We start from the raw sequence: 12,317 nt of genomic DNA on the forward strand, positions 1-12,317 counted from the left end.
TGTCTTACCCCTAAAAACTATCTTTTAAAAGAATTATTATATCATAACTCCACTTTGACTGGAGGGCCAGCAAATCCAAATTATCACTGAAGCAGGAGGCTCTGAGGGGGCCAGAGAGCTAGAGCCATCAGGTTTAACCCCAGAGCCAGCATCCTGTAAGGCATGGAGTAGCTGGGGCAGGATGAGGCTGAAGTGTCACATGCTGCCCCATAGTTTACAGGGTAGATTGACTGCTCCTGGGAGGGGCTGCCCCTTCTCCCGGAGCAGCCACCACAGTGCTAGTACGTAAACACTCAATAGTGGTCGCTGATGGTCTGGGACAAATAAGTGCCCCACACCTTTCAGTCTCCAGGAGTCAGCTGGGGTGCCTGCCCCTGGCCCTTCTGCTGTCAGTATCCCAGTCCTTACCCCTTGTGTGGGGAAATGTGTGCTGTGCACTCCTGTCAATTCAATCCATCCCATCAATATTGAGTCCTGACTGTGCAGAGCCCTCTGGGAAGAGCTGTAGGAGAAACACAGGGAAATCAGACATTGCCCTGCCCCTTGAGGAACTCACGATTTAATAAAAAGCAACACGCAAAGGCTTGAAGGATGTGACATGCAAGATGTAGAGTACAAGCAAAGTGTCTGGAGAGTGGGGAGGGATCAGGGAAGGTTTCACAGTGAGGTGGAATTTGAGCTGAGACTTGAAGGATGGAGCAGAAGGAATGTTCAAAGCACAGATCCCAGGACCCCTCTCTCCACTTTGCTAACCTCTACGACATTTGCCCTTGGTTGTATGCACATGCAAAGCCAGCAGTCACCTTGCAAACAGGTGCTATACGTAGCCTCTCCTGTCACAGGTGGGCCCTATTGCTCCCAAATTCCTTTCCTCTCCAGGAGTCTGACATTTCAGTAGTGCTTCCTTTCTTTTACTTCAGGATTTGATTCCCTGGGGCTTGTCATCCAGGAGGATGGTGAACACTGGGCAGTTATCAGGCATTTGCCCCACAGCATCAAAGAATACATTGGATTCCCTCCCGGAGCAGGTTTCATTAGGATGGGAGAAAAGCATGGGAGTATCAGTGGGCATCTGGCCCCAGGGCGGCATGGGTTGGTGGGGGGAGAGGGCACCTGGTGCGGAAAAGGGGGCAAAGAAAGGGGTAGCTGGGAGCTCTGACAATGAACTTCCCCTACTTCACAGCTCTGCCTGGCCAGGCTATGCAGTCTATGCCTACTTAAGCTCCTTCACTCGCTAGACCTCCTCCCTCCTTTTCCCTTCCTCCTCTTTTCTTTCTCCAAGTATCTTTTCTCCTACCCTCTTTCCAAAGGATGTCCCATCATGTCCCAGCACACTGCCTGGGTCCAGACTGGGGAGAGAGGCATGGGCTAGCTGTCCTAAAGATGCTGTGTTTCTGTCCTGGATCTGCCCCAGCTAAGATGCTTGTTAGTGGCCAGAAAGACGTGTGACTTCGTCTGTCTAAACTCTGGTTTCCCTCCTTATAGAATGGGTGGATCTCTGCCTCCACCTTCCTTCCTCTCAACTGGCTATGGTGGGGAAGAGCACAGGACATGGGTTCTGATCTCAATTCTCTTCGCTAGCTATGGCAGCCTAGAGAACTCAATCTCCCCAAACCTCTGTTTTCCATATGTAAAATACAGATAATAATGCTCGCCCCATGTTTTTTGAGGATCAAATAAGACAGCATGTGCTAAAATGCTTACTTAGTGCCTGGCACAAAGCGGGAGTTCAATGAGTTAAGTGAAGGGGTTAGTTGAAAGCATTAAAAGTGGCAGGAGATTTTGCGTATCTCACATATCGTACTGACTCTAGCACAGTGGTGTGGTGTGGTGAAAGTCAGCAAGGGTTCCTCTAACTTCTGATTCTCCCCGTCCCCCCAGGGCTGAGCGGTCTAGGACGAGTCACTTCCCTGGCCACGTTTTGGGGAGCATCCTGCAGGCGGCGCTCTCCCATCATTTCCGCCTCAACAGAGTTGGGGCTGCCGTAGGGAGCGAGGGGTGAGGGGAAGTGTGAAGGAAAAACAGCCCCACGCATCGCTCACATATTTACATCTGAACTGTCAAAATAGTTATTTTAAGTCGAGTTCCGTCTGCTGCGGGTTTAAAATCAAGCAGGGCGGGGGCGGGGGCGCCCTGCTGGGGAGCGGGGGCGGCGGGCGCGGCGGGCCTAGTGCGCCCGCGCAGAGCGGCTCGGGGTGCTGGGGCTCCCTGGCGATGCTTGTACATGAGGCGGTGCGTGCGTGGGTGCAGCCTCTTCCTTTCGCCACTTTGCACCGAGCTTTGGTAGGCGCGGAAACCCAAATCTGCCATTTCTGCCTCTCCGGAGCTGATGGGAAGGCTCCCCCAGTCTCAAGGGAAACCGCACATCCTATCGTAGCCAAGATGGAGATCTGTCCTGTTCTTACGGTTCAGTGGGAAGGAGATTCCACGGCTTTGCTTGTCCACCCTCCCCAGTCCCTGATAACCTCAGCCTGGAAGTTCTTCTCCCTAGCCTACCATCAGCTCTCCTAGCTACACCTTGGGCCCATTCCAACTCTAAAGCAAGACCTCACGGGCTCCGGATCTCGGTATCATTTTGAGGACCAGTTCCCCCATCCACACACAGCCATCCATACCAGAGCCCTTCCCAGGAAGGAAGGGGCTGGGGCATTCATCAGGACTGGTCAACGTTTGGGTGGGCCTGAAGCTAAGTCCCCCTGGGTCTGCAAGCAGTGGAGAGAATGACTTAGCCTTAAATGTCAGGGAAGGCAAGAATTCATTTTTCTCTGCAAAGTGAAGGGCCTGTGGGTTTGACGCTTGTGATGCTTCTTTCTGGCTCTCGCTCGATCTCTCAGGGGCAGTGGGATTTGAGACAGACGCTGGCTGGCTCTGCTGCCATCAGTATGTGTCCCAGCCCTGTCCAATGTCTGCTCTGTAATGAGTACTGTTTCGGAATGTCACCTCTGTTAATGGGGAAGCGGCACCTGCACACAGCCGGAGCCACCGCTCTGTCTTCATCAGGCAAGCCGCAGCCTGGCGGCCGGCTGCCCTCGCTGGGTGACAGATGACGGGATGAGGAGTGAGAACAGCGGCCTCCTGCTGTCCAGGATTCGTTCCCAGACAATGACCCCGAATGCCCGTCCCTGCCGGCCCCCTCCCCCAAGAGACAGCTGGGAAAAATGCCCTTCTAGGGCAAGGTGCGGCAAGGATAGATAATAGCTAAAAATCAGGCAAAAGAGAGTGGAGGAGTCATTTCCAGAAACGGACACCTGCCCTAGCCCCTGTGGTCTCCTGTCCAGATTGCATTTTAGGGTCTTCCCCTCCCCCACCCAGCTGTCTTCGCAGGCCACTTTTTATGTCCCTTCTAGTAAATCCATGCACCATGCAAAGTCACAGGGTGTGGGTGTAACACTGTTCTAATTCCAGACTTCCCTCTAGGCAGACCTGTATATTGCCTCCCAGCAAAATCCTGCTCCCTTTAAGCCTCAGCCCTAATATCGTCCTGAGACAGGGGACATTGAAATGAGCCAAGCCTCAAAATGGCATGAGACACTGACATGGCTTCAGAGGACCCCTGCTATTGTGATAAAAACATCACCACGGATACCGTATTTCCCTGGGTGGGCTCAGTGCTCCCCCTTCCCCTGCGGCTGTGTTATATCATCGCTGTGGCGTCTCCTTTACTGGCCAAGCAAGTTAAGCTGGGCTCATAAGCGTCCTTCTGTACTTGTCTGTGTGTTGGAGGGGAAGGTGGGTTGGTCCTGCTTTGGAGGGTGAGGGGTGGAGGTGATGGTCATTCAGAATTGCCCGAGGAACTGTCTCATCCAAAAGTTACACAGCTAGTTGGTTTCTTGACTGGGGCTGGTGGTAGAAGTGGCTTCACTTTGCCAGGCCCTCATTTTGAAAGGCTGTGAGGGGGCCACCTGGGGGTCTGGGCCCTTCCCATTACTCCTTTTCCCTGACTCAGTGAACAGCACCCTTGACCACCTAGATATTCGAGCCAGAAATCATCCTTCAATTCAAGCCAGAGAGTCATCTTGACACCCCCCTCACTCTCCACCCCACATTCGATCCATCACCACATCCTGTTGGCTCTCCCTCCTAAATCTCCCTCAAATCTACTTGCTTCCATCTCCACGGCTACCACCTTAGTCCAAGCTGTCATCCCTTCTCACCTTGCCCTCCGGTCTCATCTCTACCACCCTCTCACTGATGCTGCTCGAGCCACCCTGACTTTCTTGCTGTTCCAGGTACAGATGACCCTCCCTGACCACCCATTCTAAAAATTAGACCCCTCCCTCCCAAGTCCTTCTCTGTCCCATGTCAGTCTCATTATCACACTCTGAAATTCTCTTGTTCACTTCATTTGCTTGTCTGTGTGCTTTCCCCTTAAGAGGCATAAGCTCTAGCAGGGCAGGAACCCCTTCTGCTTTATTTACCCTTAAATCCACAGCACCAAGAACTGTGCCAGGCACGTGGTAGGACTCAGGAAATATTCGTTGAAGGAATGAATGAGTAAATGAATGAATGGGTTGCCACAACCTAATGGTACCCTGTCCCTGCGCCACTCCTGTCATTCTCTCCATCGCATCTAGAGGCATCTTCCTCAAACAGATGTCCTCATGCCACTCCCCGGCTCAGGGCCTTCGGTGACAGGCAAAATGTTGGCAACTGTTGAAGCAGAGTGAAGAGGTATGTGTGGATTTCATTATACTTTCACTCTACTTGCTTGTAATTTATTTCTGCTGGAAACCGTTTAAAATAAATTGAATTTGAAAACTATGGAAGCAAAAACACATCATAAAACCTTCAGTGGCTTCCACTGTCCTCAGGGTAAAGCCTTGGAGGTCCTTCTTCTCGTGCCCTTCACTCACCAGCCCCTGAGTCTTCCAGCCTCACCCTTTGCCGGTCACCCCATTGCTTTGCACACTGAGAGGATCCCCGTGAAACATCCACACTTCTTTTTTTTTTGGCCATGCCCCGCGGCATGTGGGATCCTTGTTCCCCGACCAGGGATCAAACCTGCGCCCCCTGCAGTGGAAGCGCGGAGTCTTAACCACTGGGCCGCCAAGGAAGTCCCCATCCACACTTCTTAGCACCAGGAACAGTTAGAATTCTCCGGAACAGTAGTTTTGTTTTCATTTATGAGTAGAGAATTGTAGATTTGTGTGCATGTGGCTGCTGGAAAGCTGGGTCAGCTTGGAGCTCCTCCTGCAAGGACAGTAAATGTACATTTAGGCCATTGGAGTTTCCATCTCTCTTAGCCTCGTTCTTGGCTCCATTTTATGCTCCTGCTTGTTCTTTCTTCTTCTGCTTCTACCTTGATTATCTTTCTGTGCCTGTCTTCAAACCCTTGCTGGCACAGACTCTCCTTTAAGCTATGGGAATTCACTTCTCCTGGGTTTTAAGGGCAGAAATGGATGTCCCACCATGCCCTCTCCATCTTGGTTTGTCATCTTTTATTAAATTTGACTATTCTTTTGTGGGTTGTTCTCTTCCTGCAGTGTGAGCCCATTCCCTCCAGTGCATTCTCTGTCTCTCACATGTCCTTAGAGGAAAAGCAGATCCCTGACTGGTCTTTATAGGAGGACAAGCTATATACTTTCAGCTTCCCCTAGTTCACAGGGAAAGGTAGGCTATGATACTAAATAAGGTTGAGAGATGCCCTATCACACCTGTGTCCCCTCCCCACCAAGAACCCTGGGATAGGACACTGGCGCCCCGGCAGAATAATGGGGTTTTACTCACAGCCCGCACTTTTGAGGCCTTACTATGGGCACTACTGAAAATAGCGTATAAAGCACTTGAGGTGCATTAACTCAGTCCTCAGTCATTCTATGAAGAGTACACTATTATTATATTTCCATTTCACAGATGTGAAAGCCAAGGCCCAGGGTAACAGAGCTTATAGTAAGTGGCAGGTCCAGGATAGGGACAGAGGCAGTCTGGCCCCAGAGTCTGCACTGAACCACTCTGCATTTGCCTCTGAGGTCCTCTGGAGGGTCCTGAGCTCCTCGTTGAGACTCTGGCAGTCCGCAGCCTCCCTGAATTCCTTCTACTACTGCTTATTATCATTCCATGGGGAGACTAGGGTGAAGGACCCCCGCGTCTCGCTCCCTACTGGCCTCTCTTCCCCTGCAGTGCATCTTGCCCTGCACTGTCAGATTAGTCTTTCTGATGGCCCTGCTGTCATCACTGAGCACCCTGTCAGAGGCCTCTAGGGGCAACCCATCATTGGCATCAGAGGGCCCCAGAATGGGAGGATCCTGGAGGCATAAGGGACCTGGGGCCCTACACCCTGGTAGGAAATCCTAGGCCTCATCTGGGCCAAGCGTGTCCATCCACTCATGTAAAGCGAATCCTTTGCTGAAGCTAGACTGCTCTCATCCCCATCACTACTCCAGGTCTTTGTTCATGATGTGTCTGTCCTTGCCTGTAATGCCCATCCTCCTACTTCTGCGTATCCAGACTTTACTTGTTCGGTATGTGCCACTCCGAGTTCCACCTCCTCCAGGAAGCTCTCCCTGAACACCTCCCACCCCTAACCAGGGGTGATTTTTTTTCTCTGCTTCTGAACTTCTACAGCGTTTATGGGTACTGTGTTGGTATCTGATTATGAACTTTGACTTCTTACCTTTTATCTTACGTGTTTTTTGTTTGTTTCTCCATTTAGAACGTAATCCCTTTGAGAACAAAAACCACATTTTAGATGTCTTTCTATTGTCCACAGATTATCCAGAGTTTCTCCCACTTGGGTTATGCAAATAAATCTCCCTGTACAGGACCCATAGGATACCAGAAAGGGAGCCCTCAAGATAAGAATTTGTCAGCATCTAAGGGTTGGTTTGTCTTCATAACAGGACTAGAAGATAGATCCATTTTGGTTTTAAGAAGCAGCACAGAGAACAGGGTAGATGGGTAGCTTCGTAACTTTGAGTAGCAGTGAAATTCTGCCTTTAAAGGCAATCCTCGTAGGAGCCCAATATGTAAAGCTGACACGGGTGGAGTAGTTCTGGCTGCCCTGGAGTGGGGCTGTCCTGTGCCCCCCCACCCCTCCATGGCAGGCTAGAGGAAATCTTGGGGCTGGAGTATCATGGCTTGAAAACCACTAGGGAAGATGATGTCTTATTGTACTTCACATAAGCAGCATTTACTAATTTGGGTGCTGAAAGAAGAAACTGTGTGCACTCGATCTTATTGAAAGCATATTTGCTGTTGTGTTTATAAAATGGCAATTAAGCGACTTTCTTCTCTTCGTTTCACACAAATCTGGTTTTGTTTTTTTTCCATTAACCTTCTTCATGCCTTAGTCTCTTGAGAAGATGCTTCTGCCAGAGCCCTCACTGCATTTGATTAAACAATCCGTTCACTCCTCTGTTGTCCCCATTAACCAGGCGGCTCCTTGAAAGCAGACACTCTGCTCTATCCAACTGCTCATCTTCAGGCTTAGCAGGGTGCCGGGTGTGTAGTAGGTGCTCAGTCACCGAACTCCCAAGGGATCTGACTCTCTAGTTACACAGCCACCTCCCAATGAGCCAGGCCCAGCTTGTGGCCCCCGTGGAAGATCCACGTGGGATCTTAGTGTGGCGTGGCTTTCTCCTGCTGCTCAGCCTGAGACTGTGGAGCTGAGCCATGCTACCCTCCCCTCCCCTGCTCCCCTCTTCCCCTGCCCGACTGTCACGGGCTCTGAGAATATTAGTTAATTTTAATATTAGCCTAAGAAAGATTAATTAGGAAGGCAAATTTGCTCTTAAAAGTGTAATTAATTCCAAAGCCAAAGAGAAGAGAGCTATGGATTATCTGCATTGCTGCTGCCTTAAAGTAGTGTGGAGAATCAAGGGCTGACTAAATGAGCACAGAATAATTTTTTAAGTGTCAGTGCTATGTCGACTAAACTCCAGGTAGTTCCTTGTGAAGTGGGCTCATGGCTGAGACAAAAGATTTAGACTGAGGTGGTGCCTGGGCGAGTGAGACAAAGAGGAAACCTCCAATCAGACATCCTGTCTGGGCTGTTCCAGCTCCTAAATCATTCACGAATCATGTGTCTTCCTCTCTTGTCCTCCCACAGACTGGCCTGGTCCAGGTCTGAGTCAACTCTTTTCTGGACTATTGCAATAACTCCCCCAAGTAGCCTCCAGACTCTGCCCTACCAACTCATTCTCCACTCAGAATCAAACTGAAATTGTATCAAATGCATGAACACATCGTCCTCTACCTAGTGTCAAACATAAATTTGGTCATGCCATGTGCCACTTACAAACTTCCAAATGTGCCTAGAGGTGATTAAGTCCTTAGCCTGGCCCACAGAACTCTTCATAAAGTGGCCAGACCTGTCCACCTGGTTGACTTCCCTCTCGATCACCACATCCTAGAATGACTGTCCCCAGCCCCCTTGTTACAGGGCAAACTACTGTTCATTCTAGAAGTCTAAGCCCAAATGAAACTTTCAACCCTTAGAACCCTCCAATTCTGGGTTCCTGGAGCACTACAGCTTATTTTCTTGTAGTTATTTGCTTTCTTTTCTCTTTAAGGAAATGAGCTTCTTAAAAGAAGGACTGTAGCTTTTGTGTCTTTGTATTCTCTTCTTTCTCCCCTAATTTAGGCCAAGCATAAAGTCTGTCCCATAGGAGATGATCAATAAATATTTGTTGAAATAAATTGGTCAGTTGATGGTTTCAACAATGATGCCAACTGGATTAGCTCACTGAAACTCAAACTTCCTTCTTTCTCCCCCAGTCAATAGTAGGTCCAGCTTGAAATATCTGGGGAAATGCCTCAGTTCTCCATTTCCTTGTACCTGCCCAGCTGAGGTTCAGAGGTCCCGGTGGATTCGGGAGGAAAGTTGCAGGAGGCTCTGCAAGCGATGCAGACTTCAGCCTGACAGCTGCTGGTCTTTGCTTTAGTTGATTTCCCCCTTTGCAAATGGTTATTGGCAATTGAAACTGCAAATCTACTATCTGCTCCCCTATGTAAATTGCATTTACATTTAAATTGTTCATTCTTCCAAAGGATGGGGTTAGTAAATAACAGCAGATTAAACTTGAGGAGAGGAAATTGTGCCCCATGTCAAACTTGAGACTGAAGTGACATCTGGCTTTTACTATTTCCGTTATTTCAGTTTAATAACAGCATGTGGCATTAAGGGAAAAGAAACTGGATCTACATTTTAATGAAAGGAGGAAGCTCTCAGGGTTTAGATACCTTATCATGTTGAATACCTAGTCAATTGGCAATTAAAACTTGTTTCCCTGGAGAAATGGAATAAAACATCTTTGCAGCCGTGGAGAGGATAAAACAAAAAACAAGCTAATGACCAGGACTTCACAGATAAAACCAAGGGAAACGGGTGCTATAAACATCAAAACCAAGTATTTCAGGACACTGCAGAGTACAGGAATTCTTAAACAGAATAACACTGAGAATAGAATCATGGATATGCCAGTGGGATCCTCAAAAGAATAACTTCAGATAGAATGGTTTGCAAACAATAGGGGGCTCAACCCAATCAGATCGTCTGATTGAATCCTTTGTCAGCCTAGCTTGGTTTTAAACCCCACAGCCCTGACCAAGAAAATATTTTAGAAATGCCAGTTTCATCCCAATAGTCTGTTTAAATGGAAGCAGTCCCACCTGCCGGCTGCTTTTTTGTTGAAAGCAGTTCTGGGAAATGTGGATAAAACGCTTGTGCATCCTAATAACCCAAGCCTATCATTTGTTTGCTTTGATTGAAACAAATGTGTCAATTTTCAAAGTCTTTGTTTGGTAAATCCAGTGTTCAGATGTTGGCAAATGTTCGCGTTGCATGTTTGTTTGGAAACTGATGCTCTATTCAGAAGCTCTAGAGCCATAGCCCTTGGAACCACAGCCTGGGATCACCCAATGAGCCTCCCTGACTGTGCATGCAAAGATGGTCAGTCCTTTCCCAGTATCTGGAAAGTGTTGAAATGATAGACTCCCATGGGCAAGGGTAAATGGGATGGAGCCTCCCAAGAAACAGACTGGATGTAGAATTTTTCTGAGGGTAGGGCTCATGAAAAATTAGAACAACGGAAAACATCTATATAGTACTTACTATGTGCCAAGCACTTTATGTGTATTATAACTTAGTGAATCCACATAACAGCCCTGTGAGATAGGTACAGTTTTCATCCCCATTACAGACGAAGTAAAGGAGACACAGTGAGGTTAGTAACTTACCCCACCCAATGTCACCCAGCCGGTAAGAGACAGAGCTGGGATTTGACTCTAGCCAGGCTGGCTCCACTGTCCCCTTAACCCCTTCCCGTGATTTCCTCCTATCTCTGGTATTTAATGAAAGCATTGTGTTTTCACAAAGTTATATTGTCTTGCATAATTGTTTTTAAAGTCTTAGCAGTCTCTTTTGAAATACCCAAGCTAATTGTCTGAGGGATTTTCCTTAAACAAAATAAAGCAACAATAACAGAAACTAGCCTCTGCAATATGGATAATAATATCTGTGCTGGAGGTCTTAAGGAGTGTGCAGAGGATGAAATGAGAAGATACGAGAGTGCTTTGAAAAGGCCAAAGCCATCAAAATTCTGCGACATATTATTATTTATCTATAGTCTATACTGATTCTTATTCCTACATGAGCAGTTCCTTAACAAGTTAATATGGGTTTCTGCCACTTTCTTTTGTCCCCTAGAGTAATATGGCCAAATTACCCAACTGCTACTGTAAGTCTTTTGATAATGGCCTAGTCACTTGAGTCTGTTTGATTTCTCCTTTATCTTCCCAGTTTCTTGGCACCATTTGGTTTGGTAGCAGCTCCTTCTTACTCCCTGTGCATAATGATAACTTCTCTGTGTCTCTTGACATTTTACCATGGCAGTCTGCCTGTGAAGTCGACCAGTGCCTCCTTCTGTTTGAACTCAGGTTAAATTAATCATCTGACTTTCACATCAGTCTGTTGCCATGGGGCTTCTGATGTCACACTGTCGGTATTATGATTACCATAATACCTAACAGGCAAAAAGGGATTGGTTGTTAGTGGAAACCCTTGGGTGAAACTCACACCGTTTTAGTAACCAACCCAACTGCATAGACTTTAGACAACCATGTAAATGGGTAAATGGATTAATCATTCAGTTGCATTCCATTTGAATATTTTTCTTCCATATGTGTGTTCCCTTTAAGCAATCGTCTAGTGTCACTTGAAACTGATGAGGGCTCTTTTGGAGGTTATTTTTGGGAAGGTGGTGAAACAACAGACAGCTGTTCTTGGGAACAAGTGTCATAGGATCTGCCCAAGCTAGCTCCCAGTTAAAAAAAAGTCTGAGGTGCATTGTCCTTTTCCTTCATAACGTTAGGTTGTTTACTAGTGGCCTGAAAGTGTCAGTTCAGCTTCCTAAACACATAGGAAAGAAGGAAACTTACATTTACTAAGAACCTACTGTGTGCCAGAATGTGACTCTGGTCAAAGTATAGCTTTAAGGTGGAGAACTGGTAAGCTAGGTGTTCTTGAACAACCCTGTTATACACGACAATTCGCAGCTCTTTCCAGTTTGTATACAATGTTCTTCCTAATCGGACATTGACTGACCACCAATAAAGGCCAAGTCAGCACTTAAAATTGGTCCAGATCCTCCTATGCTGAGTAATTGTCCTGCAGTCATTTTCACTGCAGTATTAAAAGACTGGAAACATAATAGAAATGAGGTACAATAAATAAACTGAATTAAAAGGTTTGTTAAAAGGTTTGACAAATGCGTCTGTCTTTTTTAGGATCTTGTTAAGTAGGTGGAGGGGTCACTTTTAGGGGATAAAGGGATCAACGGAATAAAACTGAACTTGAGGCTGTGCAGATTTGGAAAGCCATATCAAGACTTGCCTAAATCTATATAAATCAATTTGTGTGCCAGAGAATGAAGAGCTGACTTTTTTCAAATGCCAATTCAGCAATTACAAAGTCTGCTGGTGGTTAATTAAAAACTACCATCTCATTATGTTCAGAGTTAAATTACAAGTGTGAAAAGACTACTGTTTGCAATAACTGAATGCTCTGTACTCTCTGTGCTCTCATCATAAAGGAGGGCAGGGATAAATAACTTTTATTTAACTCACTGAAAAATCTCTCTCAGCTCTTTCATGTTTAATTAACTTCTTCCCAGAGCTTGGGTCTTAACATAGAGTTCCTAAGCAGTAATGGAAATATTTGTTCATTTTGTGCAGAAGACTTTTCTTCCATTAGTTGAGTAGAAAAGTTAGAAATAATTGAACCCCAAAGACGCTGGGAAAAATGACACCCATCCAAAGATTTTCATTGAGGCCACTAAATCCAGAAGAGATTTATGACAGAAAAATGGCAGGAAATGGTG

This window comes from Phocoena sinus, chromosome 1 (assembly GCF_008692025.1).
Source record: "Phocoena sinus isolate mPhoSin1 chromosome 1, mPhoSin1.pri, whole genome shotgun sequence".
Taxonomy (NCBI): Eukaryota; Metazoa; Chordata; class Mammalia; order Artiodactyla; family Phocoenidae; genus Phocoena; species Phocoena sinus.